Source organism: Ascaphus truei, chromosome 4 (assembly GCF_040206685.1).
Source record: "Ascaphus truei isolate aAscTru1 chromosome 4, aAscTru1.hap1, whole genome shotgun sequence".
In the NCBI taxonomy this organism is placed as follows: Eukaryota; Metazoa; Chordata; class Amphibia; order Anura; family Ascaphidae; genus Ascaphus; species Ascaphus truei.
In genome coordinates, this window is record NC_134486.1 from 182,211 (window position 1) to 210,000 (window position 27,790).

General features: G+C 55.1%; 1 long non-coding RNA gene across 1 annotated transcript in view; it reads left to right on the forward strand.

The window, feature by feature from the left end:
- The first annotated feature begins 256 nt into the window (after window positions 1–256).
- Window positions 257–27,790, forward strand: part of LOC142491881 (uncharacterized) — an 86,395-nt gene continuing 58,861 nt past the window's right edge. The window contains exons 1-2 of the long non-coding RNA XR_012800568.1: window positions 257–340; window positions 1,155–1,320. This is a non-coding gene — a long non-coding RNA (uncharacterized LOC142491881). The remainder of the gene's footprint in view (window positions 341–1,154; window positions 1,321–27,790) is intronic.

Sequence of the window (27,790 nt, forward strand, 5' to 3'; positions counted from 1 at the left end):
CACTAGGACAGAGTACCCTCCCCAGGCCCCAGATAGCCCTGAGTCACCAGTGAGTTGCTGCAGCTAGGGACAGACCCCAGATAGGGATGCTGCCACCTTAGCTGAGCTGGATAGCTAGGCTGAGACAGTGTTGCTTTGCAGTGCAGCCACAGTAGTTAGTTTGGCAGTTTTAGGAAAGGCCCTTTGGCCAGTGCAAGGAGGGGGGGGGGTGGGGGGGGGTGGGGGAGGGGTGCTTTCTATAGTACACAGTGTTATGTGATATCATCGGTGCCAGTTGCATGCGGTGATCGCGGCCTGCGTCTGGACTCAGACAGGCTCTACCGCGAGAGACATTCTGCAGGTGAGACGCTCCACGAGGGAGACACCGCACACGGAGGTGGGACACCGCACACGGAGGTGGGACACCGCACACGGAGGTGGGACACGCACACGGAGGTGGGACACCGCACACGGAGGTGGGACACCGCACACGGAGGTGGGACACCGCACACGGAGGTGGGACACCGCACACGGAGGTGGGACACCGCACACGGAGGTGGGACACCGCACACGGAGGTGGGACACCGCACACGGAGGTGGGACACCGCACACGGAGGTGGGACACCGCACACGGAGGTGGGACACGCACACGGAGGTGGGACACCGCACACGGAGGTGGGACACCGCACACGGAGGTGGGACACGCACACGGAGGTGGGACACCGCACACGGAGGTGGGACACCGCACACGGAGGTGGGACACCGCACACGGAGGTGGGACACGCACACGGAGGTGGGACACCGCACACGGAGGTGGGACACCGCACACGGAGGTGGGACACCGCACACGGAGGTGGGACACCGCAGGGCGGATTCCTATCTATAAGTGCACCAACCATAAACACGTGAGCAGCGCTGCCACACATTTGGGGTGGGAACAAGCCAGGACACTGGGACGCTGGTGCCGAGCACCCAATTATCGTGGGCACTGTGTGGTTAGGTTACCTTGGGGGCGGAAAGGCCAAGGGCCTGTACAAGGGGATATTGGTGCCCCCTGCACCCAATGTATATTATGTATAGAGCTGTTAGTACTCTGTATTGTGTTACTGTGATGTATTGGGCGACCTGGCCATTCTATGGATGAGTGCTATAGACACTAACTATTTTCCCTTTAGTAAATACAGTTGCATATACTTGGTGTGCGTGTTTCCTTATGGTGTATTCCCGGGAGGGGCTATCCCACGAACTGTGCGGATCCCTTCTGGGTGGAGGCGCTGCTGCATCATCTACACACCCCAGGCTCCCAGTGGCGGAGGTTCAGGCCTCATGTGAACCTGACAGGTAAAAGCAACGCACACCTGGTAATACATACAGATTCCCCTCACATGCACTCTATCTGTGATTGGGAGGGGGGCGGGGAATATGTGTTACACGAGCAAAATGAGCGCCTTCCGTCACGGAGCTCGAGCGCCAGCGAACTCACATTCACCCTGGCCGCAGCCTTAGTGACAATTAGTAACACTTAGTGATGCTTAGCAACGCTTAGTAATGCTTGGTAACGCTTAGCAACGCTTAGCGACACTTAGCGACGCTCATTGATGCTTAGCGACGCATAGTGATGCCTATCAATGCTTAGTGACGCTTAGCAACGCCCAGTGATACTTAGCGACGCTTAGGCCGGGGATATAGTAGGTGCGTGTGCGATGGAGCGCATGGCGTCGCGGATGCTTGTCGGCCAAGCGATCTGTGGCCTGTAATCCACAGCGACGGGGAGGCGTGGTGATGACGTCACGTGAGCGGTTCACCCTCATTGGCTGAACCGCACATGTGACCCGGCCATGGCGCGACAAAGACAAAAGTGTTTGTCTGCTCAAGATTCGCGCTTGCGCTCTATGGAGTTTGGACGCGGCCTCAGTGATGCTTAGTGATGCCTAGCAACGTTTACAAACACTTATTCTACGCTGCTGGACATATAGGGGCACTAATCTCTGATAGAAAAAAATCGCCATTGTTTTTAAATCGCCATTTTTGGCAGAGTTGCTATGACCAGTGTTCGACAATCCTATACATTTACACGCCCGGGGCGTGTGGATTTAACCCCCGGGCGAGTAAATATTGGCCCAAGCAGCACACGTGTGTTTTTTAAATTTCCCGCGCTCGCGCTGGAGAAAAAAAAAGCCGGAGGCGGGTTCATGTTGTTGGGGGAGATTACCCCGCCTCCGGCTCTCTGAGCAGTGCCTTCCCTCCTCCCCCGCCTCTCAGCCACTTTCCCTCCTCAGCGCTTCCACTCCTCCCCCTTCCGGCAGCCAGCCCCTTCCGCGCCTGTCTGCCTCAGGCCCCTGCAGGGCCATCTATCACCCCCCCCTCGCATCGGGCCATCCGCCCCTCCTCGCATTGGGCCATCCGCCCCCCTCCCATCGGGCCATCCGCCCCCCCTCGCATTGGGCCATCCGCCACCCCCCCCCCTCACCCAAATCTCTCCCGGTCTCCGTGACCCCAAATCTGTCCCGGCCTCCTGACCCCCCCCTCACCCCATGCAGCGTCGGTGTGCCGCCTCTATGGACACTCTGCCGATCTGTCAGCTGTTAAGGAAACCCCTGATGGCCAGCTCAGTTGTTAGCAGGGAAATCCCCTAACCGGTGCTTCTACATCCTATCAGTGAATACTGCTGCGTCGGCGTCCCCCTCTGGAGGGGGCGCGGCCCCTTGCAGAGGCCCTCCTGCCGTGCGGAGGCCCCCGCTGCCATGTGTGACCCCCTGCCATACGGGTGAGTGTTTGTGTGTGTGAGTGACAGACTGTGAGTGTGAGTTTGTCTGAGTGAGTTTGTCTGAGTGAGTGTGTCTGAGTGAGTGTGAGTGTCTGTGTGTCTGTGAGTGTGTCACCCTCTCTCCCTCTCCGTGTCACCCTCTCCCTGTGTCACTCTCCCTCTCCCTGTGTCACCCAGCATCTCCCTCTGTCACCCTCTCCCTGTGTCACTCTCCCTCTCCCTGTGTCACCCAGCATCTCCCTCTGTCACCCTCTCCCTGTGTCACCCACCCTCTCCCTCTGTCACCCTCTCCCTGTGTCACCCACCCTCTCCCTCTGTCACCCTCTCCCTGTGTCACCCTCCCTCTCCCTTGTCACCCACCCTCTCCCTGTGTCACCCACCCTCTCCCTCTGTCACCCTCTCCCTGTGTCACCCACCCTCTCCCTCTGTCACCCTCCCTCTCCCTGTGTCACCCTCCCTCTCCCTGTGTCACCCTCCCTCTCCCTGTGTCACCCTCCCCCTGTGTCACCCTCCCCCTGTGTCACCCTCTCTCCCTCTCCCTGTGTCACCCTCTCTCCCTCTCCCTGTGTCACCCTCTATCCCTCTCCCTGTGTCTCCCTCTCCCTGTGTCACCCTCTCCCTCTCCGTGTCACCCTCTCTGTCTCCCTGTGTCACCCTCTCCCTCTCCCTGTTTCACCCTATCCCTCTCCCTGTGTCACCCTCCCTCTCCCTGTGTCACGCTCCCTCTCCCTGTGTCACCCTCCCTCTCCCTATGTCACCCTCCCTCTCCCTGTGTCACCCTTCCTCTCCCTGTGTCACCCTCCCCCTCCCTGTGTCACCCTCCCTCTCCCTGTGTCACCCTCCCTCTCCCTGTGTCACCCTCCCTCTCCCTGTGTCACCCTCTCCCTCTCCCTGTGTCACCCTCTCCCTGTCACCCTCCCTCTCCCTGTCACCCTCCCTCTCCCTCTCCGTGTCACCTCCTCCCTGTGTCACCCTCCCTCTCCCTCTCCGTGTCACCCTCTCCCTGTGTCACCCACCCTCTCAGTCTCCCTGTGTCACCCTCTCCCTGTGTCACCCTCTCCCTGTGTCACCCTCTCTCCCTCTCTCTGTCACCCTCTCCCTCGTGTCACCCTCTCCCTGTGTCACCCTCCCTCTCCCTCTCCGTGTCACCCTCTCCCTGTGTCACCCACCCTCTCCGTCTCCCTGTGTCACCCTCTCACTCTCTCTGTCGCACTCTCTTCTTCGCTCTCTCTGTCGCACTCTCTTCTTCGCTCTCTCTGTCGCACTCTCTTCTTCCCTCTCTCTGTCGCACTCTCTTCTTCGCGCTCTCTGTCGCACTCTCTTCTTCGCTCTCTCTGTCGCACTCTCTTCTTCGCTCTCTCTGTCGCACTCTCTTCTTCGCTCTCTCTGTCGCACTCTCTTCTTCGCGCTCTCTGTCGCACTCTTCTTCGCGCTCTCTGTCGCACTCTCTTCTTCGCTCTCTCTGTCGCACTCTCTGCTTCGCTCTCTCTGTCGCGCTCTCTTCTTCGCTCTCTCTGTCGCACTCTCTTCTTCGCTCTCTCTGTCGCACTCTCTTCTTTGCTCTCTCTGTCGCACTCTCTTCTTCGCTCTCTCTGTCGCGCTCTCTTCTTCGCTCTCTCTGTCGCACTCTCTTCTTCGCTCTCTCTGTCGCACTCTCTTCTTCGCGCTCTCTGTCGCACTCTCTTCTTCGCTCTTTCTGTCGCACTCTCTTCTTCGCTCTCTCTGTCGCACTCTCTTCGCTCTCTCTGTCGCGCTCTCTTCTTCCCTCTCTCTGTCGCACTCTCTTCTTCGCTCTCTGTCGCACTCTCTTCTTCGCTCTCTCTGTCGCACTCTCTTCTTCCCTCTCTCTGTCGCACTCTCTTCTTCGCTCTCTCTGTCGCACTCTCTTCTTCGCTCTCTCTGTCGCACTCTCTTCTTCGCGCTCTCTGTCGCACTCTCTTCTTCGCTCTCTCTGTCGCACTCTCTTCTTCGCTCTCTCTGTCGCACTCTCTTCTTCGCTCTCTCTGTCGCACTCTCTTCTTCGCTCTCTCTGTCGCGCTCTCTTCTTCCCTCTCTCTGTTGCACTCTCTTCTTCGCTCTCTGTCGCACTCTCTTCTTCGCTCTCTCTGTCGCACTCTCTTCTTCCCTCTCTCTGTCGCACTCTCTTCTTCGCTCTCTCTGTCGCACTCTCTTCTTCGCTCTCTCTGTCGCACTCTCTTCTTCGCTCTCTCTGTCGCACTCTCTTCTTCGCTCTCTCTGTCGCACTCTCTTCTTCGCTCTCTCTGTCGCACTCTCTTCTTCGCTCTCTCTGTCGCACTCTCTTCTTCGCTCTCTGTCGCACTCTCTTCTTCGCTCTCTCTGTCGCACTCTCTTCTTCCCTCTCTCTGTCGCACTCTCTTCTTCCCTCTCTCTGTCGCACTCTCTTCTTCGCTCTCTCTGTCGCACTCTCTTCTTCGCTCTCTCTGTCGCACTCTCTTCTTCGCTCTCTCTGTCGCACTCTCTTCTTCGCTCTCTCTGTCGCACTCTCTTCTTCCCTCTCTCTGTCGCACTCTCTTCTTCGCTCTCTCTGTCGCACTCTCTTCTTCCCTCTCTCTGTCGCACTCTCTTCTTCGCTCTCTCTGTCGCGCTCTCTGTCGCACTCTCTTCTTCGCTCTCTCTGTCGCACTCTCTTCTTCGCTCTCTGTCGCACTCTCTTCTTCGCTCTCTCTGTCGCACTCTCTTCTTCGCTCTCTCTGTCGCACTCTCTTCTTCGCTCTCTCTGTCGCACTCTCTTCTTCGCGCTCTCTGTCGCACTCTCTTCTTCGCTCTCTCTGTCGCACTCTCTTCTTCGCTCTCTCTGTCGCACTCTCTTCTTCCCTCTCTCTGTCGCACTCTCTTCTTCGCTCTCTCTGTCGCACTCTCTTCTTCCCTCTCTCTGTCGCACTCTCTTCTTCGCTCTCTCTGTCGCACTCTCTTCTTCGCTCTCTGTCGCACTCTCTTCTTCGCTCTCTCTGTCGCACTCTCTTCTTCCTCTCTCTGTCGCACTCTCTTCTTCGCTCTCTGTCGCACTCTCTTCTTCGCTCTCTCTGTCGCACTCTCTTCTTCGCTCTCTGTCGCACTCTCTTCTTCGCGCTCTCTGTCGCACTCTCTTCTTCGCGCTCTCTGTCGCAATCTCTTCTTCGCTCTCTGTCGCACTCTCTTCTTCGCGCTCTCTGTCGCACTCTCTTCTTCGCGCTCTCTGTCGCACTCTCTTCTTCGCTCTCTGTCGCACTCTCTTCTTCGCTCTCTGTCGCACTCTCTTCTTCGCGCTCTCTGTCGCACTCTCTTCTTCGCGCTCTCTGTCGCAATCTCTTCTTCGCTCTCTGTCGCACTCTCTTCTTCGCGCTCTCTGTCGCACTCTCTTCTTCGCGCTCTCTGTCGCAATCTCTTCTTCGCTCTCTGTCGCACTCTCTTCTTCGCTCTCTGTCGCACTCTCTTCTTCGCGCTCTCTGTCGCACTCTCTTCTTCGCGCTCTCTGTCGCAATCTCTTCTTCGCTCTCTGTCGCACTCTCTTCTTCGCGCTCTCTGTCGCACTCTCTTCTTCGCGCTCTCTGTCGCACTCTCTTCTTCGCGCTCTCTGTCGCACTCTCTTCTTCGCTCTCTCTGTCGCACTCTCTTCTTCGCTCTCTCTGTCGCACTCTCTTCTTCGCTCTCTCTGTCGCACTCTCTTCTTCGCTCTCTCTGTCGCACTCTCTTCTTCGCTCTCTCTGTCGCACTCTCTTCTTCGCGCTCTCTGTCGCACTCTCTTCTTCGCGCTCTCTGTCGCACTCTCTTCTTCGCGCTCTCTGTCGCACTCTCTTCTTCGCTCTCTCTGTCGCACTCTCTTCTTCGCTCTCTCTGTCGCACTCTCTTCTTCACTCTCTCTGTCGCACTCCCTTCTTCGCTCTCTCTGTCGCACTCTCTTCTTCGCTCTCTCTGTCGCACTCTCTTCTTCGCTCTCTCTGTCGCACTCTCTTCTTCGCTCTCTCTGTCGCTCTCTCTGTCGCTTTCTCTGTCGCACTCTCTTCTTCGCTCTCTCTGTCGCACTCTCTTCTTCACTCTCTCTGTCGCTCTCTCTGTCGCTCTCTCTGTCGCACTCTCTTCTTCTCTCTCTCTGTCGCTCTCTCTGTCGCACTCTCTTCTTCGCTCTCTCTGTCGCACTCCCTTCTTCGCTCTCTCTGTCGCACTCTCTTCTTCGCTCTCTCTGTCGCACTCTCTTCTTCGCTCTCTCTGTCGCACTCTCTTCTCCGCTCTCTCTGTCGCTCTCTCTGTCGCTCTCTCTGTCGCACTCTCTTCTTCGCTCTCTCTGTCGCACTCTCTTCTTCACTCTCTCTGTCGCTCTCTCTGTCGCTCTCTCTGTCGCACTCTCTTCTTCTCTCTCTCTGTCGCTCTCTCTGTCGCACTCTCTTCTTCGCTCTCTCTGTCGCACTCTCTTCTTCGCTCTCTCTGTCGCTCTCTCTGTCGCACTCTCTTCTTCGCTCTCTCTGTCGCTCTCTCTGTCGCACTCTCTTCTTCGCTCTCTCTGTCGCACTCTCTTCTTCGCTCTCTCTGTCGCACTCTCTTCTTCGCTCTCTCTGTCGCACTCTCTTCTTCGCTCTCTGTCGCACTCTCTTCTTCGCTCTCTCTGTCGCACTCTCTTCTTCCCTCTCTCTGTCGCACTCTCTTCTTCGCTCTCTCTGTCGCTCTCTCTGTCGCTCTCTCTGTCGCTCTCTCTGTCGCACTCTCTTCTTCGCTCTCTGTCGCACTCTCTCCTTCGCTCTTTCTGTCGCACTCTCTTCTTCGCTCTCTCTGTCGCACTCTCTTCTTCACTCTCTCTGTCGCACTCTCTTCTTCGCTCTCTGTCGCACTCTCTTCTTCGCTCTCTCTGTCGCACTCTCTTCTTCGCTCTCTCTGTCGCACTCTCTTCTTCGCTCTCTCTGTCGCACTCTCTTCTTCGCTCTCTCTGTCGCACTCTCTTCTTCGCTCTCTCTGTCGCACTCTCTTCTTCGCTCTCTCTGTCGCACTCTCTTCTTCGCTCTCTCTGTCGCACTCTCTTCTTCGCTCTCTCTGTCGCACTCTCTTCTTCGCTCTCTCTGTCGCACTCTCTTCTTCGCTCTCTGTCGCACTCTCTTCTTCGCTCTCTCTGTCGCACTCTCTTCTTCCCTCTCTCTGTCGCACTCTCTTCTTCGCTCTCTCTGTCGCACTCTCTTCTTCGCTCTCTCTGTCGCACTCTCTTCTTCGCTCTCTCTGTCGCACTCTCTTCTTTGCTCTCTCTGTCGCACTCTCTTCTTCGCTCTCTCTGTCGCACTCTCTTCTTCCCTCTCTCTGTCGCACTCTCTTCTTCGCTCTCTCTGTCGCACTCTCTTCTTCGCTCTCTCTGTCGCACTCTCTTCTTCGCTCTCTCTGTCGCGCTCTGTCGCACTCTCTTCTTCGCTCTCTCTGTCGCACTCTCTTCTTCGCTCTCTGTCGCACTCTCTTCTTCGCTCTCTCTGTCGCACTCTCTTCTTCGCTCTCTCTGTCGCACTCTCTTCTTCGCTCTCTCTGTCGCACTCTCTTCTTCGCGCTCTCTGTCGCACTCTCTTCTTCGCTCTCTCTGTCGCACTCTCTTCTTCGCTCTCTCTGTCGCACTCTCTTCTTCGCTCTCTCTGTCGCACTCTCTTCTTCCCTCTCTCTGTCGCACTCTCTTCTTCGCTCTCTCTGTCGCACTCTCTTCTTCGCTCTCTCTGTCGCACTCTCTTCTTCGCTCTCTCTGTCGCACTCTCTTCTTCGCTCTCTGTCGCACTCTCTTCTTCGCTCTCTCTGTCGCACTCTCTTCTTCCCTCTCTCTGTCGCACTCTCTTCTTCGCTCTCTGTCGCACTCTCTTCTTCGCTCTCTCTGTCGCACTCTCTTCTTCGCTCTCTGTCGCACTCTCTTCTTCGCGCTCTCTGTCGCACTCTCTTCTTCGCGCTCTCTGTCGCAATCTCTTCTTCGCTCTCTGTCGCACTCTCTTCTTCGCGCTCTCTGTCGCACTCTCTTCTTCGCGCTCTCTGTCGCACTCTCTTCTTCGCTCTCTCTGTCGCACTCTCTTCTTCGCTCTCTCTGTCGCACTCTCTTCTTCGCTCTCTCTGTCGCACTCTCTTCTTCGCTCTCTCTGTCGCACTCTCTTCTTCGCGCTCTCTGTCGCACTCTCTTCTTCGCGCTCTCTGTCGCACTCTCTTCTTCGCGCTCTCTGTCGCACTCTCTTCTTCGCTCTCTCTGTCGCACTCTCTTCTTCGCTCTCTCTGTCGCACTCTCTTCTTCGCTCTCTCTGTCGCACTCTCTTCTTCGCTCTCTCTGTCGCTCTCTCTGTCGCTTTCTCTGTCGCACTCTCTTCTTCGCTCTCTCTGTCGCACTCTCTTCTTCACTCTCTCTGTCACTCTCTCTGTCGCTCTCTCTGTCGCACTCTCTTCTTCTCTCTCTCTGTCGCTCTCTCTGTCGCACTCTCTTCTTCGCTCTCTCTGTCGCACTCCCTTCTTCGCTCTCTCTGTCGCACTCTCTTCTTCGCTCTCTCTGTCGCACTCTCTTCTTCGCTCTCTCTGTCGCACTCTCTTCTCCGCTCTCTCTGTCGCTCTCTCTGTCGCTCTCTCTGTCGCACTCTCTTCTTCGCTCTCTCTGTCGCACTCTCTTCTTCACTCTCTCTGTCGCTCTCTCTGTCGCTCTCTCTGTCGCACTCTCTTCTTCTCTCTCTCTGTCGCTCTCTCTGTCGCACTCTTCGCTCTCTCTGTCGCACTCTCTTCTTCGCTCTCTCTGTCGCACTCTCTTCTTCGCTCTCTCTGTCGCTCTCTCTGTCGCACTCTCTTCTTCGCTCTCTCTGTCGCTCTCTCTGTCGCACTCTCTTCTTCGCTCTCTCTGTCGCACTCTCTTCTTCGCTCTCTCTGTCGCACTCTCTTCTTCGCTCTCTCTGTCGCACTCTCTTCTTCGCTCTCTGTCGCACTCTCTTCTTCGCTCTCTCTGTCGCACTCTCTTCTTCCCTCTCTCTGTCGCACTCTCTTCTTCGCTCTCTCTGTCGCTCTCTGTCGCTCTCTCTGTCGCTCTCTCTGTCGCTCTCTCTGTCGCACTCTCTTCTTCGCTCTCTGTCGCACTCTCTTCTTCGCTCTTTCTGTCGCACTCTCTTCTTCGCTCTCTCTGTCGCACTCTCTTCTTCACTCTCTCTGTCGCACTCTCTTCTTCGCTCTCTGTCGCACTCTCTTCTTCGCTCTCTCTGTCGCACTCTCTTCTTCGCTCTCTCTGTCGCACTCTCTTCTTCGCTCTCTCTGTCGCACTCTCTTCTTCGCTCTCTCTGTCGCACTCTCTTCTTCGCTCTCTCTGTCGCACTCTCTTCTTCGCTCTCTCTGTCGCACTCTCTTCTCGCTCTCTCTGTCGCACTCCCTTCTTCGCTCTCTCTGTCGCACTCTCTTCTTTGCTCTCTCTGTCGCACTCTCTTCTTCGCTCTCTCTGTCGCTCTCTCTGTCGCTCTCTCTGTCGCACTCTCTTCTTCGCTCTCTCTGTCGCTCTCTCTGTCGCACTCTCTTCTTCGCTCTCTCTGTCGCACTCTCTTCTTCGCTCTCTCTGTTGCTCTCTCTGTCGCTCTCTCTGTCGCACTCTCTTCTTCGCTCTCTCTGTCGCACTCTCTTCTTCGCTCTCTCTGTCGCACTCTCTTCTTCGCGCTCTCTGTCGCACTCTCTTCTTCGCGCTCTCTGTCGCACTCTCTTCTTCGCTCTTTCTGTCGCACTCTCTTCTTCGCTCTTTCTGTCGCACTCTCTTCTTCGCTCTCTCTGTCGCACTCTCTTCTTCGCTCTCTCTGTCGCACTCTCTTCTTCGCTCTCTTCTGTCGCTCTCTCTTCTTCGCTCTCTCTGTCGCACTCTCTTCTTCGCTCTCTCTGTCGCACTCTCTTCCTCTCGCTCTCTCTGTCGCACTCTCTTCTTCGCTCTCTCTGTCGCCCTCTCTTCTTCGCTCTCTCTGTCGCACTCTCTTCTTCGCTCTCTCTGTCGCACTCTCTTCTTCGCTCTCTCTGTCGCACTCCTTCTCTCGTCTCTCTGTCGCACTCTCTTCTTCGCTCTCTCTGTCGCACTCTCTTCTTCGCTCTCTCTGTCGCACTCTCTTCTTCGCTCTCTCTGTCGCTCTCTCTGTCGCTCTCTCTGTCGCACTCTCTTCTTCGCTCTCTCTGTCGCACTCTCTTCTTCACTCTCTCTGTCGCTCTCTCTGTCGCTCTCTCTGTCGCACTCTCTTCTTCTCTCTCTCTGTCTCTCTCTCTGTCGCACTCTCTTCTTCGCTCTCTCTGTCGCACCTCCCTTCTTCGCTCTCTCTGTCGCACTCTCTTCTTCGCTCTCTCTGTCGCACTCTCTTCTTCGCTCTCTCTGTCGCACTCTCTTCTTCGCTCTCTCTGTCGCTCTCTCTGTCGCACTCTCTTCTTCGCTCTCTCTGTCGCACTCTCTTCTTCACTCTCTCTGTCGCTCTCTCTGTCGCTCTCTCTGTCGCACTCTCTCTTCTCTCTCTCTGTCGCTCTCTCTGTCGCACTCTCTTCTTCGCTCTCTCTGTCGCACTCTCTTCTTCGCTCTCTCTGTCGCTCTCTCTGTCGCACTCTCTTCTTCGCTCTCTCTGTCGCTCTCTCTGTCGCACTCTCTTCTTCGCTCTCTCTGTCGCACTCTCTCGTCGCTCTCTCTGTCGCTCTCTCTCTGTCGCTCTCACTCTGTCGCTCTCTCTGTCGCACTCTCTTCTTCGCTCTCTGTCGCACTCTCTTCTTCGCTCTTTCTGTCGCACTCTCTTCTTCGCTCTCTCTGTCGCACTCTCTTCTTCACTCTCTCTGTCGCACTCTCTTCTTCGCTCTCTGTCGCACTCTCTTCTTCGCTCTCTCTGTCGCACTCTCTTCTTCGCTCTCTCTGTCGCACTCTCTTCTTCGCTCTCTCTGTCGCACTTCTTCTTCGCTCTCTCTGTCGCACTCTCTTCTTCGCTCTCTCTGTCGCACTCTCTTCTTCGCTCTCTCTGTCGCACTCTCTTCTTCGCTCTCTCTGTCGTCTCTCGCACTCTCTTCTTCGCTCTCTCTGTCGCACTCTCTCTTCGCTCTCTCTGTCGCACTCTCTTCTTCGCTCTCTCTGTCGCTCTTTCTGTTCGCTCTCTCTGTCGCACTCTCTTCTTCGCTCTCTCTGTCGCTCTCTCTGTCGCACTCTCTTCTTCGCTCTCTCTGTCGCTCTCTCTGTCGCACTCTCTTCTTCGCTCTCTCTGTCGCACTCTCTTCTTCGCGCTCTCTGTCGCACTCTCTTCTTCGCTCTTTAGGTGTCTGCGACTCTCTTCTTCGCTTCTTTCTGTCGCACTCTCTTCTTCGCTCTCTCTGTCGCACTCTCTTCTTCGCTCTCTCTGTCGCACTCTCTTCTTCGCTCTCTCTGTCGCACTCTCTTCTTCGCTCTCTCTGTCGCACTCTCTTCTTCGCTCTCTCTGTCGCACTCTCTTCTTCGCTCTCTCTGTCGCACTCTCTTCTTCGCTCTCTCTGTCGCACTCTCTTCTTCGCTCTCTCTGTCGCACTCTCTTCTTCGCTCTCTCTGTCGCACTCTCTTCTTCGCTCTCTCTGTCGCACTCCCTTCTTCGTTCTCTCTGACGCACTCTCTTCTTCGCTCTCTCTGTCGCACTCTCTTCTTCGCTCTCTCTGTCGCACTCTCTTCTTCGCTCTCTCTGTCGCTCTCTCTGTCGCTCTCTCTGTCGCACTCTCTTCTTCGCTCTCTCTGTCGCACTCTCTTCTTCACTCTCTCTGTCGCTCTCTCTGTCGCTCTCTCTGTCGCACTCTCTTCTTCTCTCTCTCTGTCCTCTCTCTCTGTCGCACTCTCTTCTTCGCTCTCTCTGTCGCACTCCCTTCTTCGCTCTCTCTGTCGCACTCTCTTCTTCGCTCTCCTCTGTCGCACTCTCTTTCTTCGCTCTCTCTGTCGCACTCTCTTCTTCGCTCTCTCTGTCGCTCTCTCTGTCGCTCTCTCTGTCGCACTCTCTTCTTCGCTCTCTCTGTCGCACTCTCTTCTTCACTCTCTCTGTCGCTCTCTCTGTCGCTCTCTCTGTCGCACTCTCTCTGTCGCTCTCTCTGTCGCTCTCTCTGTCGCACTCTCTTCTTCGCTCTCTCTGTCGCACTCTCTTCTTCGCTCTCTCTGTCGCTCTCTCTGTCCTGCACTCTCTTCTTCGCTCTCCTCTGTCGCTCTCTCTGTCGCACTCTCTTCTTCGCTCTCTCTGTCGCACTCTCTTCTGCTCTCTCTGTCGCACTCTCTTCTTCGCTCTCTCTGTCGCACTCTTTCTTCGCTCTCTGTCGCACTCTCTTCTTCGCTCTCTCTGTCGCACTCTCTTCTTCGCTCTCTCTGTCGCACTCTCTTCTTCACTCTCTCTGTCGCACTCTCTTCTTCGCTCTCTGTCGCACTCTCTTCTTCGCTCTCTCTGTCGCACTCTCTCTTCGCTCTCCTCTGTCGCACTCTCTTCTTCGCTCTCTCTGTCGCACTCTCTTCTTCGCTCTCCTCTGTCGCACTCCCTTCTTCGCTCTCTCTCTGTCGCACTCTCTTCTTCGCTCTCTCTGTCGCACTCTCTTCTTCGCTCTCTCTGTCGCACTCTTCTATCTTCGCTCTCTTCTGTCGCGACTCTTCTTCTCTCTGTCGGCCTCTTCTCTGTCGCACTCTCTTCTTCGCTCTCCTGTCGCACTCTCTTCTTCGCTCTCTCTGTCGCTCTCTCTGTCGCTCTCTCTTCGCTCTCTCTTCGCTCTCTCTGTCGCACTCTCTCTTCGCTCTCTCTGTCGCACTCTCTTCTTCGCTCTCTCTGTCGCACTCTCTTCTTCGCTCTCTCTGTCGCACTCTCTTCTTCGCTCTCTGTCGCACTCTCTTCTTCGCTCTCTCTGTCGCACTCTCTTCTTCGCTCTCTCTGTCGCACTCTCTTCTTCGCTCTCTCTGTCGCTCTCTCTGTCGCTCTCTGTCTCTCTCTGTCGCACTCTCTTCTTCGCTCTCTCTGTCGCACTCTCTTCTTCGCTCTTCTGTCGCACTCTCTCTTCGCTCTCTCTGTCGCACTCTCTTCTTCGCTCTCTCTGTCGCACTCTCTTCTTCGCTCTCTCTGTCGCACTCTCTTCTTCGCTCTCTCTGTCGCACTCTCTTCTTCGCTCTCTCTGTCGCACTCTCTTCTTCGCTCTCTCTGTCGCACTCTCTTCTTCGCTCTCTCTGTCGCACTCTCTTCTTCGCTCTCTCTGTCGCACTCTCTTCTTCGCTCTCTCTGTCGCACTCTCTTCTCGCTCTCTCTGTCGCACTCTCTTCTTCGCTCTCTCTGTCGCACTCTCTTCTTCGCTCTCTCTGTCGCCTCTCTTCTTCGCTCTCTCTGTCGCACTCCTTCTTCGCTCTCTCTGTCGCTCTCGCACTCTCTTCTTCGCTCTCTCTGTCGCACTCTCTTCTCGCTCTCTCTGTCGCTCTCTCTGCGCTCCTCTGTCGCACTCTCTTCTTCGCTCTCTCTGTCGCACTCTCTTCTTCGCTCTCTCTGTCGCACTCTCTTCTTCGCTCTCTCTGTCGCACTCTCTTCTCGCTCTCTCTGTCGCACTCTCTTCTTCGCTCTCTCTGTCGCACTCTCTTCTTCGCTCTCTCTGTCGCACTCTCTTCTTCGCTCTCTCTGTCGCACTCTCTTCTTCGCTCTCTCTGTCGCACTCTCTTCTTCGCTCTCTACTGTCGCACTCTCTTCTTCGCTCTCTCTGTCGCACTCTCTTCTTCCGCTCTCTCTGTCGCACTCTCTTCTTCGCTCTCTCTGTCGCACTCTCTTCTTCGCTCTCTCTGTCGCACTCTCTTCTTCGCTCTCTCTGTCGCACTCTCTTCTTCGCTCTCTCTGTCGCACTCTCTTCTTCGCTACTTCTTCGCTCTCTGTCGCACTCCCTTCTTCGTTCTCTCTGTCGCACTCTCTTCTTCGCTCTCTCTGTCGCACTCTCTTCTTCGCTCTCTCTGTCGCACTCTCTTCTTCGCTCTCTCTGTCGCTCTCTCTGTCGCTCTCTCTGTCGCACTCTCTTCTTCGCTCTCTCTGTCGCACTCTCTTCTTCACTCTCTCTGTCGCTCTCTCTGTCGCTCTCTCTGTCACACTCTCTTCTCTCTCTCTGTCTCTCTCTCTGTCGCACTCTCTTCTTCGCTCTCTCTGTCGCACTCCCTTCTTCGCTCTCTCTGTCGCACTCTCTTCTTCGCTCTCTCTGTCGCACTCTCTTCTTCGCTCTCTCTGTCGCACTCTCTTCTTCGCTCTCTCTGTCGCTCTCTCTGTCGCTCTCTCTGTCGCACTCTCTTCTTCGCTCTCTCTGTCGCACTCTCTTCTTCACTCTCTCTGTCGCTCTCTCTGTCGCTCTCTCTGTCGCACTCTCTTCTTCTCTCTCTCTGTCTCTCTCTCTGTCGCACTCTCTTCTTCGCTCTCTCTGTCGCACTCCCTTCTTCGCTCTCTCTGTCGCACTCTCTTCTTCGCTCTCTCTGTCGCACTCTCTTCTTCGCTCTCTCTGTCGCACTCTCTTCTTCGCTCTCTCTGTCGCTCTCTCTGTCGCTCTCTCTGTCGCACTCTCTTCTTCGCTCTCTCTGTCGCACTCTCTTCTTCTCTCTCTCTGTCGCTCTCTCTGTCGCACTCTCTTCTTCGCTCTCTCTGTCGCACTCTCTTCTTCGCTCTCTCTGTCGCTCTCTCTGTCGCACTCTCTTCTTCGCTCTCTCTGTCGCTCTCTCTGTCGCACTCTCTTCTTCGCTCTCTCTGTCGCACTCTCTTCTTCGCTCTCTCTGTCGCACTCTCTTCTTCGCTCTCTCTGTCGCACTCTCTTCTTCACTCTCTCTGTCGCACTCTCTTCTTCGCTCTCTCTGTCGCACTCTCTTCTTCGCTCTCTCTGTCGCACTCTCTTCTTCGCTCTCTCTGTCGCACTCTCTTCTTCGCTCTCTCTGTCGCCTCTCTCTGTCGCTCTCTCTGTCGCTCTCTCTGTCGCACTCTCTTCTTCGCTCTCTGTCGCACTCTCTTCTTCGCTCTTTCTGTCGCACTCTCTTCTTCGCTCTCTCTGTCGCACTCTCTTCTTCGCTCTCTCTGTCGCACTCTCTTCTTCGCTCTCTGTCGCACTCTCTTCTTCGCTCTCTCTGTCGCACTCTCTTCTTCGCTCTCTCTGTCGCACTCTCTTCTTCGCTCTCTCTGTCGCACTCTCTTCTTCGCTCTCTCTGTCGCACTCTCTTCTTCGCTCTCTCTGTCGCACTCTCTTCTTCGCTCTCTCTGTCGCACTCTCTTCTTCGCTCTCTCTGTCGCACTCCCTTCTTCGCTCTCTCTGTCGCACTCTCTTCTTCGCTCTCTCTGTCGCACTCTCTTCTTCGCTCTCTCTGTCGCTCTCTCTGTCGCTCTCTCTGTCGCACTCTCTTCTTCGCTCTCTCTGTCGCTCTCTCTGTCGCACTCTCTTCTTCGCTCTCTCTGTCGCACTCTCTTCTTCGCTCTCTCTGTCGCTCTCTCTGTCGTTCTCTCTGTCGCACTCTCTTCTTCGCTCTCTCTGTCGCACTCTCTTCTTCACTCTCTCTGTCGCTATCTCTGTCGCTCTCTCTGTCGCACTCTCTTCTTCTCTCTCTCTGTCGCTCTCTCTGTCGCACTCTCTTCTTCGCTCTCTCTGTCGCACTCTCTTCTTCGCTCTCTCTGTCGCTCTCTCTGTCGCACTCTCTTCTTCGCTCTCTCTGTCGCTCTCTCTGTCGCACTCTCTTCTTCGCTCTCTCTGTCGCACTCTCTTCTTCGCTCTCTCTGTCGCACTCTCTTCTTCGCTCTCTCTGTCGCACTCTCTTCTTCGCTCTCTCTGTCGCACTCTCTTCTTCGCTCTCTCTGTCGCACTCCCTTCTTCGCTCTCTCTGTCGCACTCTCTTCTTCGCTCTCTCTGTCGCACTCTCTTCTTCGCTCTCTCTGTCGCACTCCCTTCTTCGTTCTCTCTGTCGCACTCTCTTCTTCGCTCTCTCTGTCGCACTCTCTTCTTCGCTCTCTCTGTCGCACTCTCTTCTTCGCTCTCTCTGTCGCTCTCTCTGTCGCTCTCTCTGTCGCACTCTCTTCTTCGCTCTCTCTGTCGCACTCTCTTCTTCACTCTCTCTGTCGCTCTCTCTGTCGCTCTCTCTGTCGCACTCTCTTCTTCTCTCTCTCTGTCTCTCTCTCTGTCGCACTCTCTTCTTCGCTCTCTCTGTCGCACTCCCTTCTTCGCTCTCTCTGTCGCACTCTCTTCTTCGCTCTCTCTGTCGCACTCTCTTCTTCGCTCTCTCTGTCGCACTCTCTTCTTCGCTCTCTCTGTCGCACTCTCTTCTTCGCTCTCTCTGTCGCACTCCCTTCTTCGCTCTCTCTGTCGCACTCTCTTCTTCGCTCTCTCTGTCGCACTCTCTTCTTCGCTCTCTCTGTCGCACTCCCTTCTTCGTTCTCTCTGTCGCACTCTCTTCTTCGCTCTCTCTGTCGCACTCTCTTCTTCGCTCTCTCTGTCGCACTCTCTTCTTCGCTCTCTCTGTCGCTCTCTCTGTCGCTCTCTCTGTCGCACTCTCTTCTTCGCTCTCTCTGTCGCACTCTCTTCTTCACTCTCTCTGTCGCTCTCTCTGTCGCACTCTCTTCTTCACTCTCTCTGTCGCTCTCTCTGTCGCACTCCCTTCTTCGCTCTCTCTGTCGCACTCTCTTCTTCGCTCTCTCTGTCGCACTCTCTTCTTCGCTCTCTCTGTCGCACTCTCTTCTTCGCTCTCTCTGTCGCACTCTCTTCTTCGCTCTCTCTGTCGCACTCCCTTCTTCGCTCTCTCTGTCGCACTCTCTTCTTCGCTCTCTCTGTCGCACTCTCTTCTTCGCTCTCTCTGTCGCACTCCCTTCTTCGTTCTCTCTGTCGCACTCTCTTCTTCGCTCTCTCTGTCGCACTCTCTTCTTCGCTCTCTCTGTCGCACTCTCTTCTTCGCTCTCTCTGTCGCTCTCTCTGTCGCTCTCTCTGTCGCACTCTCTTCTTCGCTCTCTCTGTCGCACTCTCTTCTTCACTCTCTCTGTCGCTCTCTCTGTCGCTCTCTCTGTCGCACTCTCTTCTTCTCTCTCTCTGTCTCTCTCTCTGTCGCACTCTCTTCTTCGCTCTCTCTGTCGCACTCCCTTCTTCGCTCTCTCTGTCGCACTCTCTTCTTCGCTCTCTCTGTCGCACTCTCTTCTTCGCTCTCTCTGTCGCACTCTCTTCTTCGCTCTCTCTGTCGCTCTCTCTGTCGCTCTCTCTGTCGCACTCTCTTCTTCGCTCTCTCTGTCGCACTCTCTTCTTTACTCTCTCTGTCGCTCTCTCTGTCGCTCTCTCTGTCGCACTCTCTTCTTCTCTCTCTCTGTCGCTCTCTCTGTCGCACTCTCTTCTTCGCTCTCTCTGTCGCACTCTCTTCTTCGCTCTCTCTGTCGCTCTCTCTGTCGCACTCTCTTCTTCGCTCTCTCTGTCGCTCTCTCTGTCGCTCTCTCTGTCGCACTCTCTTCTTCGCTCTCTCTGTCGCACTCTCTTCTTCGCTCTCTCTGTCGCACTCTCTTCTTCGCTCTCTCTGTCGCACTCTCTTCTTCGCTCTCTCTGTCGCACTCTCTTCTTCGCTCTCTGTCGCACTCTCTTCTTCGCTCTCTCTGTCGCACTCTCTTCTTCGCTCTCTCTGTCGCACTCCCTTCTTCGCTCTCTCTGTCGCACTCTCTTCTTCGCTCTCTCTGTCGCACTCTCTTCTTCGCTCTCTCTGTCGCTCTCTCTGTCGCTCTCTCTGTCGCTCTCTCTGTCGCTCTCTCTGTCGCACTCTCTTCTTCGCTCTCTGTCGCACTCTCTTCTTCGCTCTTTCTGTCGCACTCTCTTCTTCGCTCTCTCTGTCGCACTCTCTTCTTCACTCTCTCTGTCGCACTCTCTTCTTCGCTCTCTGTCGCACTCTCTTCTTCGCTCTCTCTGTCGCACTCTCTTCTTCGCTCTCTCTGTCGCACTCTCTTCTTCGCTCTCTCTGTCGCACTCTCTTCTTCGCTCTCTCTGTCGCACTCTCTTCTTCGCTCTCTCTGTCGCACTCTCTTCTTCGCTCTCTCTGTCGCACTCTCTTCTTCGCTCTCTCTGTCGCACTCCCTTCTTCGCTCTCTCTGTCGCACTCTCTTCTTCGCTCTCTCTGTCGCACTCTCTTCTTCGCTCTCTCTGTCGCACTCTCTTCTTCGCTCTCTGTCGCACTCTCTTCTTCGCTCTCTCTGTCGCACTCTCTTCTTCCCTCTCTCTGTCGCACTCTCTTCTTCGCTCTCTCTGTCGCTCTCTCTGTCGCTCTCTCTGTCGCTCTCTGTCGCTCTCTCTGTTGCACTCTCTTCTTCGCTCTCTCTGTCGCACTCTCTTCTTCACTCTCTCTGTCGCTATCTCTGTCGCTCTCTCTGTCGCACTCTCTTCTTCTCTCTCTCTGTCGCTCTCTCTGTCGCACTCTCTTCTTCGCTCTCTCTGTCGCACTCTCTTCTTCGCTCTCTCTGTCGCTCTCTCTGTCGCACTCTCTTCTTCGCTCTCTCTGTCGCTCTCTCTGTCGCACTCTCTTCTTCGCTCTCTCTGTCGCACTCTCTTCTTCGCTCTCTCTGTCGCACTCTCTTCTTCACTCTCTCTGTCGCTATCTCTGTCGCTCTCTCTGTCGCACTCTCTTCTTCGCTCTCTGTCGCACTCTCTTCTTCGCTCTCTCTGTCGCACTCTCTTCTTCCCTCTCTCTGTCGCACTCTCTTCTTCGCTCTCTCTGTCGCTCTCTCTGTCGCTCTCTGTCGCTCTCTGTCGCTCTCTCTGTCGCACTCTCTTCTTCACTCTCTCTGTCGCTCTCTCTGTCGCACTCCCTTCTTCGCTCTCTCTGTCGCACTCTCTTCTTCGCTCTCTCTGTCGCACTCTCTTCTTCGCTCTCTCTGTCGCACTCTCTTCTTCGCTCTCTCTGTCGCACTCTCTTCTTCGCTCTCTCTGTCGCACTCTCTTCTTCGCTCTCTCTGTCGCACTCCCTTCTTCGTTCTCTCTGTCGCACTCTCTTCTTCGCTCTCTCTGTCGCACTCTCTTCTTCGCTCTCTCTGTCGCACTCTCTTCTTCGCTCTCTCTGTCGCTCTCTCTGTCGCTCTCTCTGTCGCACTCTCTTCTTCGCTCTCTCTGTCGCACTCTCTTCTTCACTCTCTCTGTCGCTCTCTCTGTCGCTCTCTCTGTCGCACTCTCTTCTTCTCTCTCTCTGTCTCTCTCTCTGTCGCACTCTCTTCTTCGCTCTCTCTGTCGCACTCCCTTCTTCGCTCTCTCTGTCGCACTCTCTTCTTCGCTCTCTCTGTCGCACTCTCTTCTTCGCTCTCTCTGTCGCACTCTCTTCTTCGCTCTCTCTGTCGCTCTCTCTGTCGCTCTCTCTGTCGCACTCTCTTCTTCGCTCTCTCTGTCGCACTCTCTTCTTTACTCTCTCTGTCGCTCTCTCTGTCGCTCTCTCTGTCGCACTCTCTTCTTCTCTCTCTCTGTCGCTCTCTCTGTCGCACTCTCTTCTTCGCTCTCTCTGTCGCACTCTCTTCTTCGCTCTCTCTGTCGCTCTCTCTGTCGCACTCTCTTCTTCGCTCTCTCTGTCGCTCTCTCTGTCGCTCTCTCTGTCGCACTCTCTTCTTCGCTCTCTCTGTCGCACTCTCTTCTTCGCTCTCTCTGTCGCACTCTCTTCTTCGCTCTCTCTGTCGCACTCTCTTCTTCGCTCTCTCTGTCGCACTCTCTTCTTCGCTCTCTGTCGCACTCTCTTCTTCGCTCTCTCTGTCGCACTCTCTTCTTCGCTCTCTCTGTCGCACTCCCTTCTTCGCTCTCTCTGTCGCACTCTCTTCTTCGCTCTCTCTGTCGCACTCTCTTCTTCGCTCTCTCTGTCGCTCTCTCTGTCGCTCTCTCTGTCGCTCTCTCTGTCGCTCTCTCTGTCGCACTCTCTTCTTCGCTCTCTGTCGCACTCTCTTCTTCGCTCTTTCTGTCGCACTCTCTTCTTCGCTCTCTCTGTCGCACTCTCTTCTTCACTCTCTCTGTCGCACTCTCTTCTTCGCTCTCTGTCGCACTCTCTTCTTCGCTCTCTCTGTCGCACTCTCTTCTTCGCTCTCTCTGTCGCACTCTCTTCTTCGCTCTCTCTGTCGCACTCTCTTCTTCGCTCTCTCTGTCGCACTCTCTTCTTCGCTCTCTCTGTCGCTCTCTCTGTCGCTCTCTCTGTCGCACTCTCTTCTTCGCTCTCTCTGTCGCACTCTCTTCTTTACTCTCTCTGTCGTTCTCTCTGTCGCTCTCTCTGTCGCACTCTCTTCTTCTCTCTCTCTGTCGCTCTCTCTGTCGCACTCTCTTCTTCGCTCTCTCTGTCGCACTCTCTTCTTCGCTCTCTCTGTCGCTCTCTCTGTCGCACTCTCTTCTTCGCTCTCTCTGTCGCACTCTCTTCTTCGCTCTCTCTGTCGCTCTCTCTGTCGCACTCTCTTCTTCGCTCTCTCTGTCGCTCTCTCTGTCGCTCTCTCTGTCGCACTCTCTTCTTCGCTCTCTCTGTCGCACTCTCTTCTTCGCTCTCTCTGTCGCACTCTCTTCTTCGCTCTCTCTGTCGCACTCTCTTCTTCGCTCTCTCTGTCGCACTCTCTTCTTCGCTCTCTGTCGCACTCTCTTCTTCGCTCTCTCTGTCGCACTCTCTTCTTCGCTCTCTCTGTCGCACTCCCTTCTTCGCTCTCTCTGTCGCACTCTCTTCTTCGCTCTCTCTGTCGCACTCTCTTCTTCGCTCTCTCTGTCGCTCTCTCTGTCGCTCTCTCTGTCGCTCTCTCTGTCGCTCTCTCTGTCGCACTCTCTTCTTCGCTCTCTGTCGCACTCTCTTCTTCGCTCTTTCTGTCGCACTCTCTTCTTCGCTCTCTCTGTCGCACTCTCTTCTTCACTCTCTCTGTCGCACTCTCTTCTTCGCTCTCTGTCGCACTCTCTTCTTCGCTCTCTCTGTCGCACTCTCTTCTTCGCTCTCTCTGTCGCACTCTCTTCTTCGCTCTCTCTGTCGCACTCTCTTCTTCGCTCTCTCTGTCGCACTCTCTTCTTCGCTCTCTCTGTCGCACTCTCTTCTTCGCTCTCTCTGTCGCACTCTCTTCTTCGCTCTCTCTGTCGCACTCCTCTTCTTCGCTCTCTCTGTCGCACTCTCTTCTTCGCTCTCTCTGTCGCACTCTCTTCTTCGCTCTCTCTGTCGCACTCTCTTCTTCGCTCTCTGTCGCACTCTCTTCTTCGCTCTCTCTGTCGCACTCTCTTCTTCCCTCTCTCTGTCGCACTCTCTTCTTCGCTCTCTCTGTCGCTCTCTCTGTCGCTCTCTGTCGCTCTCTGTCGCTCTCTCTGTCGCACTCTCTTCTTCGCTCTCTCTGTCGCACTCTCTTCTTCTCTCTCTCTGTCGCTCTCTCTGTCGCACTCTCTTCTTCGCTCTCTCTGTCGCACTCTCTTCTTCGCTCTCTCTGTCGCTCTCTCTGTCGCACTCTCTTCTTCGCTCTCTCTGTCGCTCTCTCTGTCGCTCTCTCTGTCGCACTCTCTTCTTCGCTCTCTCTGTCGCACTCTCTTCTTCGCTCTCTCTGTCGCACTCTCTTCTTCGCTCTCTCTGTCGCACTCTCTTCTTCGCTCTCTCTGTCGCACTCTCTTCTTCGCTCTCTGTCGCACTCTCTTCTTCGCTCTCTCTGTCGCACTCTCTTCTTCGCTCTCTCTGTCGCACTCCCTTCTTCGCTCTCTCTGTCGCACTCTCTTCTTCGCTCTCTCTGTCGCACTCTCTTCTTCGCTCTCTCTGTCGCTCTCTCTGTCGCTCTCTCTGTCGCTCTCTCTGTCGCTCTCTCTGTCGCACTCTCTTCTTCGCTCTCTGTCGCACTCTCTTCTTCGCTCTTCTGTCGCACTCTCTTCTTCGCTCTCTCTGTCGCACTCTCTTCTTCACTCTCTCTGTCGCACTCTCTTCTTCGCTCTCTGTCGCACTCTCTTCTTCGCTCTCTCTGTCGCACTCTCTTCTTCGCTCTCTCTGTCGCACTCTCTTCTTCGCTCTCTCTGTCGCACTCTCTTCTTCGCTCTCTCTGTCGCACTCTCTTCTTCGCTCTCTCTGTCGCACTCTCTTCTTCGCTCTCTCTGTCGCACTCTCTTCTTCGCTCTCTCTGTCGCACTCTCTTCTTCGCTCTCTCTGTCGCACTCTCTTCTTCGCTCTCTCTGTCGCACTCTCTTCTTCTCTCTCTCTGTCGCACTCTCTTCTTCGCTCTCTGTCGCACTCTCTTCTTCGCTCTCTCTGTCGCACTCTCTTCTTCCCTCTCTCTGTCGCACTCTCTTCTTCGCTCTCTCTGTCGCTCTCTCTGTCGCTCTCTGTCGCTCTCTGTCGCTCTCTCTGTCGCACTCTCTTCTTCGCTCTCTCTGTCGCACTCTCTTCTTCACTCTCTCTGTCGCTATCTCTGTCGCTCTCTCTGTCGCACTCTCTTCTTCTCTCTCTCTGTCGCTCTCTCTGTCGCACTCTCTTCTTCGCTCACTCTGTCGCACTCTCTTCTTCGCTCTCTCTGTCGCTCTCTCTGTCGCACTCTCTTCTTCGCTCTCTCTGTCGCTCTCTCTGTCGCACTCTATTCTTCGCTCTCTCTGTCGCACTCTCTTCTTCGCTCTCTCTGTCGCACTCTCTTCTTCACTCTCTCTGTCGCTATCTCTGTCGCTCTCTCTGTCGCACTCTCTTCTTCGCTCTCTGTCGCACTCTCTTCTTCGCTCTCTCTGTCGCACTCTCTTCTTCCCTCTCTCTGTCGCACTCTCTTCTTCGCTCTCTCTGTCGCTCTCTCTGTCGCTCTCTGTCGCTCTCTGTCGCTCTCTCTGTCGCACTCTCTTCTTCGCTCTCTCTGTCGCACTCTCTTCTTCACTCTCTCTGTCGCTATCTCTGTCGCTCTCTCTGTCGCACTCTCTTCTTCTCTCTCTCTGTCGCTCTCTCTGTCGCACTCTCTTCTTCGCTCTCTCTGTCGTACTCTCTTCTTCGCTCTCTCTGTCGCTCTCTCTGTCGCACTCTCTTCTTCGCTCTCTCTGTCGCTCTCTCTGTCGCACTCTCTTCTTCGCTCTCTCTGTCGCACTCTCTTCTTCGCTCTCTCTGTCGCACTCTCTTCTTCACTCTCTCTGTCGCTATCTCTGTCGCTCTCTCTGTCGCACTCTCTTCTTCGCTCTCTCTGTCGCACTCTCTTCTTCGCTCTCTCTGTCGCTCTCTCTGTCGCACTCTCTTCTTCGCTCTCTCTGTCGCTCTCTCTGTCGCACTCTCTTCTTCGCTCTCTCTGTCGCACTCTCTTCTTCGCTCTCTCTGTCGCACTCTCTTCTTCGCTCTCTCTGTCGCACTCTCTTCTTCGCTCTCTCTGTCGCACTCTCTTCTTCGCTCTCTCTGTCGCACTCTCTTCTTCGCTCTCTGTCGCACTCTCTTCTTCGCTCTCTCTGTCGCACTCTCTTCTTCCCTCTCTCTGTCGCACTCTCTTCTTCGCTCTCTCTGTCGCTCTCTCTGTCGCTCTCTGTCGCTCTCTGTCGCACTCTCTTCTTCGCTCTCTCTGTCGCACTCTCTTCTTCGCTCTCTCTGTCGCACTCTCTTCTTCGCTCTCTCTGTCGCACTCTCTTCTTCGCTCTCTCTGTCGCACTCTCTTCTTCGCTCTCTCTGTCGCACTCTCTTCTTCGCTCTCTCTGTCGCTCTCTCTGTCGCACTCTCTTCTTCGCTCTCTCTGTCGCACTCTCTTCTTCGCTCTCTCTGTCGCACTCTCTTCTTCGCTCTCTCTGTCGCACTCTCTTCTTCGCTCTCTGTCGCACTCTCTTCTTCGCTCTCTCTGTCGCACTCTCTTCTTCGCTCTCTCTGTCGCACTCTCTTCTTCGCTCTCTCTGTCGCACTCTCTTCTTCGCTCTCTCTGTCGCTCTCTCTGTCGCACTCTCTTCTTCGCTCTCTCTGTCGCACTCTCTTCTTCGCTCTCTCTGTCGCACTCTCTTCTTCGCTCTCTCTGTCGCACTCTCTTCTTCGCTCTCTCTGTCGCACTCTCTTCTTCGCTCTCTCTGTCGCTCTCTCTGTCGCACTCTCTTCTTCGCTCTCTCTGTCGCACTCTCTTCTTCGCTCTCTCTGTCGCACTCTCTTCTTCGCTCTCTGTCGCACTCTCTTCTTCGCTCTCTCTGTCGCACTCTCTTCTTCGCCTCTCTCTGTCGCACTCTCTTCTTCGCTCTCTCTGTCGCTCTCTCTGTCGCTCTCTGTCGCTCTCTGTCGCTCTCTCTGTCGCACTCTCTTCTTCGCTCTCTCTGTCGCTCTCTCTGTCGCACTCTCTTCTTCGCTCTCTCTGTCGCACTCTCTTCTTCGCTCTCTCTGTCGCTCTCTCTGTCGTTCTCTCTGTCGCACTCTCTTCTTCGCTCTCTCTGTCGCACTCTCTTCTTCACTCTCTCTGTCGCTATCTCTGTCGCTCTCTCTGTCGCACTCTCTTCTTCTCTCTCTCTGTCGCTCTCTCTGTCGCACTCTCTTCTTCGCTCTCTCTGTCGCACTCTCTTCTTCGCTCTCTCTGTCGCTCTCTCTGTCGCACTCTCTTCTTCGCTCTCTCTGTCGCTCTCTCTGTCGCACTCTCTTCTTCGCTCTCTCTGTCGCACTCTCTTCTTCGCTCTCTCTGTCGCACTCTCTTCTTCGCTCTCTCTGTCGCACTCTCTTCTTCGCTCTCTCTGTCGCTCTCTCTGTCGCACTCTCTTCTTCTCTCTCTCTGTCGCTCTCTCTGTCGCACTCTCTTCTTCGCTCTCTCTGTCGCACTCTCTTCTTCTCTCTCTCTGTCGCTCTCTCTGTCGCACTCTCTTCTTCGCTCTCTCTGTCGCACTCTCTTCTTCGCTCTCTCTGTCGCACTCTCTTCTTCCCTCTCTCTGTCGCACTCTCTTCTTCGCTCTCTCTGTCGCTCTCTCTGTCGCTCTCTGTCGCTCTCTGTCGCTCTCTCTGTCGCACTCTCTTCTTCGCTCTCTCTGTCGCTCTCTCTGTCGCACTCTCTTCTTCTCTCTCTCTGTCGCTCTCTCTGTCGCACTCTCTTCTTCGCTCTCTCTGTCGCACTCTCTTCTTCGCTCTCTCTGTCGCTCTCTCTGTCGCACTCTCTTCTTCGCTCTCTCTGTCGCTCTCTCTGTCGCACTCTCTTCTTCGCTCTCTCTGTCGCACTCTCTTCTTCGCTCTCTCTGTCGCACTCTCTTCTTCGCTCTCTCTGTCGCACTCTCTTCTTCGCTCTCTGTCGCACTCTCTTCTTCGCTCTCTCTGTCGCACTCTCTTCTTCGCTCTCTCTGTCGCACTCTCTTGTTCGCTCTCTCTGTCGCTCTCTCTGTCGCTCTCTGTCGCTCTCTGTCGCTCTCTCTGTCGCACTCTCTTCTTCGCTCTCTGTCGCACTCTCTTCTTCGCTCTTTCTGTCGCACTCTCTTCTTCGCTCTCTCTGTCGCACTCTCTTCTTCACTCTCTCTGTCGCACTCTCTTCTTCGCTCTCTGTCGCACTCTCTTCTTCGCTCTCTGTCGCACTCTCTTCTTCGCTCTTTCTGTCGCACTCTCTTCTTCGCTCTCTCTGTCGCACTCTCTTCTTCCCTCTCTCTGTCGCACTCTCTTCTTCGCTCTCTCTGTCGCTCTCTCTGTCGCTCTCTCTGTCGCTCTCTCTGTCGCACTCTCTTCTTCGCTCTCTGTCGCACTCTCTTCTTCGCTCTTTCTGTCGCACTCTCTTCTTCGCTCTCTCTGTCGCACTCTCTTCTTCACTCTCTCTGTCGCACTCTCTTCTTCGCTCTCTGTCGCACTCTCTTCTTCGCTCTCTCTGTCGCACTCTCTTCTTCGCGCTCTCTGTCGCACTCTCTTCTTCGCTCTCTCTGTCACACTCTCTTCTTCGCTCTCTCTGTCGCACTCTCTTCTTCGCTCTCTCTGTCGCACTCTCTTCTTCGCTCTCTCTGTCGCACTCTCTTCTTCGCTCTCTCTGTAGCTCTCTCTGTCGCTCTCTCTGTCGCACTCTCTTCTTCGCTCTCTCTGTCGCTCTCTCTGTCGCTCTCTCTGTCGCACTCTCTTCTTCGCTCTTTCTGTCGCACTCTCTTCTTCGCTCTTTCTGTCGCACTCTCTTCTTCGCGCTCTCTGTCGCACTCTCTTCTTCGCTCTCTCTGTCGCACTCTCTTCTTCGCTCTCTGTCGCACTCTCTTCTTCGCTCTCTCTGTCGCACTCTCTTCTTCGCTCTTTCTGTCGCACTCTCTTCTTCGCGCTCTCTGTCGCACTCTCTTCTTCGCTCTCTTCTTCGCACTCTCTTCTTCGCTCTCTCTGTCGCACTCTCTTCTTCGCTCTTTCTGTCGCACTCTCTTCTTCGCGCTCTCTGTCGCACTCTCTTCTTCGCTCTCTCTGTCACACTCTCTTCTTCGCTCTCTCTGTCGCACTCTCTTCTTCGCTCTCTCTGTCGCACTCTCTTCTTCGCTCTCTCTGTCGCACTCTCTTCTTCGCTCTCTCTGTCGCTCTCTCTGTCGCTCTCTCTGTCGCACTCTCTTCTTCGCTCTCTCTGTCGCTCTCTCTGTCGCTCTCTCTGTCGCACTCTCTTCTTCGCTCTCTGTCGCACTCTCTTCTTCGCTCTCTCTGTCGCACTCTCTCCTTCGCTCTCTGTCGCACTCTTTTCTTCGCTCTCTCTGTCGCACTCTCTTCTTCGCTCTCTGTCGCACTCTCTTCTTCGCTCTCTCTGTCGCACTCTCTTCTTCGCGCTCTCTGTCGCGCTCTCTTCTTCGCGCTCTCTGTCGCGCTCTCTTCTTCGCTCTCTCTGTCGCACTCTCTTCTTCGCTCTCTCTGTCGCACTCTCTTCTTCCCTCTCTCTGTCGCACTCTCTTCTTCGCTCTCTCTGTCGCACTCTCTTCTTCGCTCTCTCTGTCGCACTCTCTTCTTCGCGCTCTCTGTCGCACTCTCTTCTTCGCTCTCTCTGTCGCACTCTCTTCTTCGCTCTCTCTGTCGCACTCTCTTCTTCGCTCTCTCTGTCGCACTCTCTTCTTCGCTCTCTCTGTCGCACTCTCTTCTTCGCTCTCTCTGTCGCACTCTCTTCTTCGCGCTCTCTGTCGCACTCTCTTCTTCGCTCTCTCTGTCGCACTCTCTTCGCTCTCTCTGTCGCGCTCTCTTCTTCGCTCTCTCTGTCGCACTCTCTTCTTCGCTCTCTCTGTCGCACTCTCTTCTTCGCTCTCTCTGTCACACTCTCTTCTTCGCTC